The sequence below is a fragment of the Ipomoea nil genome, unplaced genomic scaffold (genome assembly GCF_001879475.1).
Source record: "Ipomoea nil cultivar Tokyo-kokei standard unplaced genomic scaffold, Asagao_1.1 scaffold1612, whole genome shotgun sequence".
Lineage (NCBI taxonomy): Eukaryota > Viridiplantae > Streptophyta > Magnoliopsida > Solanales > Convolvulaceae > Ipomoea > Ipomoea nil.
The window spans coordinates 488971-495336 of NW_017618040.1; positions in this window are offsets into that span (position 1 = coordinate 488971).

Genomic DNA, 6366 nt, shown 5'->3' on the forward strand with positions numbered 1-6366 from the left:
GTACTCTTTTTTCCATAGCTAAGTTTTTTTCCACTGGATTTTCTTAGGCTAAGGTTTTTAATGAGGCAACTGGTACAACACATGGTTCAACATACTTCGTGTACTCTTTTCCTCGTCTAGGTTTTTCCCATTGGTTTGTCTAGCGAGGTTTTTTAACGAGGCATGAGTATAGTTTGATAATGGCAAAGGGGGAGTGTTATAAATATTATTATTATGGCCACTATCACAAACCTTTTATGCCAAGTACCTTGTGCTCAGATGGCACCTCTGTGGCTCCCCTTGAGGAAAGGTCACAGGACCGAACCCCCGGTGGTGGGCTCTTGACTCTTTGGGCTACAATAGATAGAGAAAGTATAGAATAGATACTATCCTTGTAATAGAGTCAATTTATTCCATTGTTTATGTTATAGAAAATGAAGGGTTATATGTATGTATATATATTCATGTTCAAGGCTTAATGAAATGGTGATCGTGTGTTCTTAAGCTCTACATCTTGAGTTCTTACATTTTGTCTACCTCTTTACATTTTATTATTTTGCATACAATCTACCGGCAATTACCGTACAACTATCATGCAGAAACTGAGCTAATTAGAAGGCCAAATTACAACAGAACAAATAATACATTGTAATAGAGTCAGTAGTACTAAAAAAAAAAGTAATTCATACTTATTTTCATTATTAAAGCAATATATGCTTACATAGTTACCTCTGCTAAAGAAGTTTTATTATATCATAAAACTTTTAATATACTAAAAATAAATATTCATCGTCATTGCAGTTAACAAAATCGTAGTTGACTATGAGGTGGCCCTAAGCAAAGCCCTGTCCATTAGTGTCCAGTTGATTAAATACATTGACGTCCAAATCCAGCCCTCCATTTGCATACTGATCAACGATCCTCACCGTTACTTGATCATTGGTGGCGGTATTGGTAACTTGTGTCAATATTTTAATAACATACAAACTCGATTAATATTCATGACGAAGATATTGAAAATGACTCGATAAAGGAGATTTAAGGTCTAAAAACTCAAAACTTGGAGCCTAAAAAAATGACCCGAATAGTAAAAAAAGATGACATGGAGCCCGAGAATTCAAGACCAGGGATCCAAGAGTCCACGACCCAAGGCCTAAGAGCTTGTGACCCAAGCTTAGAGCAAGGGCCTCAGGTTGCTAACTATTCCCGTCTTCGAGCTCAAATTGGTGGGTCTTGACTTGGTCTCACGACCCACCACCATTTTAGAAAGTTTGTTGGGTTTTTTCTGCCATTGCCTTGGCCTAGACAATTCATGTCCAATTTGTTACACATCTTTTGTAATATTCCTACATCAATTAAGGAAATACTATTACAATTATTTGTTTTTACTATTTTACCCCTTATTATTTATTTATTTTTTGGGAAGTTATTACCATTCGAGGTCCTCCGAGTATAGTGGTTTTGCCACGTTTAGTCCTAAACTTTCAAATTAGCCATCTGTGGCCCTTCGACTTTCAAATTTAACCATCCGTGGTCTAAGTTTACCACTCATGATCCTTCAACTATTAAATTTTAACCAACCATCGTCCTTTCAAGAGGACCACGACTGGTTAAATTTCAAAACTTGAAGGACCCTGGGTGGTTAACTTGGACCACGAATGGTTAAATTTGAAAGTCGAAGGACTACAAATGGTCAATTTGAAAGTTTAGGACTAAACGTGGCAAAATCACTATACTCGGAGGACTTCAAATGGTATTAACTCTTTTTTGGGTATAGCCCAAGGTTTCCACCGTCGAACACAGTGACTAATCCACTCGTTGAATGGTAGGCACCTCTATTAGGTGGGATAACTGGCCTGGAGATTTAAGATTGCTCTACACCCCTTATTATTTATGCGAACTTATTAAATCGTACATACCCCGACTGGGTCAATTAGTTCCATCAATACATTTATTTAAAACTAATTTATTTAGATTTGGAAAAAACTTGTGTGAGACCGCCTCATGGTCTCAATTCGTAAGACGAGTCAGATCTTTGACTAATGAGGTCAAAGATCTAACCCATTAATAAAAGATCTGACTCATTTCACATATTAAGACTCGAGTCTCACACAAGTGTTACCCTTTAAATTTATATTACTGTGGTATAAATATATAGAAGAATCCTAAGAGTAATATATAGCAAGAAAAATTTCAAAAGTATCCTGAGCCGCAATACTTTTGTTGCGTATTTTCTGTTGAGAGGAAAAGGGAACTAGTGAAAGCGAAAAATAAGTTACGCTCGTGAAATAACTTAAAGTGCAACGAATGTACTTGATCTGGACCTTTTGAAGCATATTTTGTATTTAGTAAAACTATATTCTCCTTTATAAGGATATAGCAATGACGGATGTTCAAAAAAACTTGCAGATGGCGGGTGCTGCGGTGCAGACCCGCCCGACCCAATGAGTACATTGAGCTGGAACTGCCGTGGCTTGGGTAATCCACGGACAGTTCGGGAAATTGAGGACATAGTGTCCCGCAAGAAACCCGATTTTGTATTTCTGATGGAAACTAAGGTTAACCGAGATCATGCAGAGCGACTTCGGATTAAGCTTGGTTTCGAAGGCCTTTTTAATGTGGATAACACTGGATTGAGTGGAGGACTGGCATTGTTATGGAGAACGAATGATACTGCATGAATAATTGGTTATTCTAATAATCACATAGATGTTGAGGTGAGTGTGCCAGGTTTTGATAAGTGGAGGATGACTGGTTTCTATGGCTTCCCGAAGCGTCCGCAGAGAAGGGAGTCGTGAGACCTTATTCGGTCATTGGCAAGTAGATCGGATCTGCCATGGGTAATCATTGGAGATTTTAATGATCTCTTATATCAGTATGAGAAACGAGGAGGAAATCCCCATCCAGACAGCTTGCTACGGGGCTTTGGAGAAACTATTGAGGAGTGTGGTTTGACACAATTACCAATGGCTGGATATCCCTATACTTGGGAGAAGGGAAAAGGCACGCCAAACTGGATAGAGGAACGATTGGATAAGGTTTTGGCTACTCAAACCTGGAGAGAGTTGGTGGCTGATGCAAATATGCAGAATATATTAACCCGAAAATCAGATCATTCTTTCCTTTTCCTTGGGATTCTCAATCTTCGGGGAAGGAGGGGTGTTCTGAGAAGGGGTTTTCGTTTTGAGATGACATGGCTACATGATGAGGGGTGTAGGGAAGTGGTGGAAAAATCCTGGGGCGAAGGAAGAAGTAGGGGGTTGCAGGAGTGTGTCACTCTATGTGGTGATCGGTTAACACGCTGGGTGGAGACCGATTCCATAAATTTGGTGAGAAAATATTGAACTTGCGTAAGGAACAGTTGCGCCTCAGGGGGTGTATGGATCCGGTATCCCTAGCCGAGTTTCGGAGACTAGATGAATGTTTGGCTCGTATTGAATTACAGGAGGATACGTACTGGAGACAGAGGGCCAAACAGCATTGGCTCAAGGATGCAGATGCAAACACCAGGTTTTACCACAGGTATGCTTCTCATCGAAAGAAAAAGAATGCTATTACTAAAGTTATGAATAATGATGGGGATTGGATTGAGGGGGATGCCATGAGGAATGTAATCTTGGATTATTATCGTGGTATTTTTAGCTCGAGTTCTCCTACTGTTAATGATGATTTCTTTGGGAGTATACAATCACGTGTAACAGGCACACAGAATGAGAGTTTATTGCGCCCATTTGAAGAGAGTGAGGTTAAATCTGCATTGTTTTCAATGTATCCTGATAAAGCACCAGGCCCGGATGGTATGAACCCTGGGTTTTACCAGCACTTTTGGGATGTAGTGGGTACTGATGTTTCTTCTTATATTATGAATTGTCTGAATACTTGCTCAATGCCTGATAAATTGAATGAAACAAACATTATTTTGATCCCCAAGAAGAAAACCCCGGAAATGGTTTCTGATTATAGGCCAATTGTTTTGAGTATTGTCGTTTACAAAGTTATGGCGAAGATGATTACAGCCAGGATGAAACCACTAATGGAGAATATTATATCTGAGTCCCAGAGTGCATTTATATCTGGAAGGCTAATTACAGATAATATCTTGATAGCTGCGGAAGTTGGCCATTATTTGAACAGGAAGCAATGTGGACTAACAGGTTGGGGGGCTTTAAAGCTGGATATGGCTAAGGCTTACGACCGTATGGAATGGTCTTTTTTGCAAAAGATGCTAAGGGCACTGGGATTTGATGAAAGATGGATAGAGTTATTGATGATGTGTGTAACCACTGTGTCTTGCAGTGTACTGGTAAATGGTTCAAGGACTGATCAAATAACCCCGACTCATGGTTTAAGGCAAGGTGATCCCCTGTCACCTTATTTGTTCATTATTTGTGCTGAAGGGCTTTCAATATTATTAAAACAGGCACATGCAAAGGGAGAGATACATGGCTGTAGAGTGGCTAGAGGAGCTCCCTCCATTACCCACTTATTCTTTGCTGATGATAGTCTGCTTTTTTTCAAAGCAAATATTCAAGAGGCGGGTGTGGTTAAACGTTGTTTTTCAGAATATGAAAAGATGTCTGGCCAGACAGTTAACTATCACAAATCGAATATTTGTTATAGTAAAAATACACGAGGTGAAATAAGGGAGGAGATTGCCAATATATTGGGAGTTGTGCAGGCTCAGAATTTTGGAAAGTATTTGGGGCTTCCATCATTTGTGGGAAGGAATAGAAAAGTGGCGTTCTCTTATATTGAGGATAAGATAAGGTAGAGGATTAACTCGTGGAATAAGAAACTTTTGTCACAGGCAGGAAAAGAAGTTTTATTGAAAAGTGTGGCTCAGTCTATGCCTACCTTTTCGATGAGCGTTTTTCTACTCCCTACGACTCTGTGCACTACCATTGAGCGAACCATGAATCAATGCTGGTGGAGATCGAGAGATGACCAGGGTATTCATTGGAAAGCTTGGGATAAACTGTGTATCCCAAAAGAATATGGAGGATTGGGATTCAAAGAGTTGCGAGCCTTTAACCTTGCAATGTTGGGCATGCAAGCGTGGCGCTTTCTGACACAGCCACAATCATTGGTTTCAAGAGTTTATAAAGCCAGGTACTATCCCACTAATTCTTTCTATGAAGCATGCTTGGGAAATAACCCAAGTTTTTGTTGGCGAAGTATTATGGCGGCACAAGATTTGATTTGTGGAGGGGTTAGGCGCAGGATTGGGGATGGCAAATCAACTTTGATTTGGGACCATCCATGGTTGCAAGATGTGAGTCAGCCGAAAATATTAACAGAAAAACCACCCCAATTGGCACAGGCAAAGGTGATGGGACTGATGGATCAACAGACAGGAACCTGGGATCAGGATATTCTAACTGATATTTTTGACCCTGAGGATGTAGAGCAAATTTTAAAAATACCTGTGTCACCAGATTATGAGGATTTGTGGTATTGGTATGGGGACCCAAAAGGAGAATATTCGGTTAAAAGTGGCTATAGAACAATAGTAGGTAACTACACCCAAGCGGTTGGGACCTTTGATAAATGGAAAATATTATGAAAGCTTAAAGCCCCCCCAAAGTGGAAAACATTTTTGTGGAGAGCTCTAAATGATATTTTGCCCACTACAAAGAACCTACTTATAAGAGAGTTGATATTGATCCAACATGTGCCATGTGTGGGATTGGGCATGAAGATATTGTGCATTCTTTGATCACATGTGATTATTCGACAAACATTTGGGCACAATCCCACCTTCCAATTCCCAATAGTGTCACAAATATTTTCAGTGATTGGTTTAATGATTTGATGAATATTTTAGATAATGATGGAATTATTTATGCAGTGGCACTTTTATATTATATTTGGCGTGCAAGGAATGAGGCTGTATGGGATGCGACCTTGCCCAGACCTCGAAAGATAATTGCAATGGCATCATCAGCTGTGAATGCTTGGAAAGTAGCCCATCCCGGTCTGCTACGGCGGTCCCTTCGGCAACAACCAATACTATTGCTGTGCCGACTACACCACAGCTGCCAACGCCGAACATGGTACACCAAGCCATGCAAAACATGAGAGATCAATGTTACTTCGATGCGGCGTACGACCCACAGACAAACAAAGCAGCGTTGGGAGCCATTATTCTAAATTGGCAAGGACATTATGTTTCGGCTATGACTGCCCCTGTGATAGACTGTTTTTCGCCCCTAATGGCGGAGGCCTTTGCGTGCAAGGAAGTTTTGTCGTGGCTAAGAAGTCGCGAAATAAAGTCTATCGAGCTCTTCACGGATTGTTTGGTGCTTCAACAATATTTATCATCTATGACACACTCGTCAAGATCGTACTTGGGTTATGCCATTGATAGTTGCAGGACTAGTGATTATT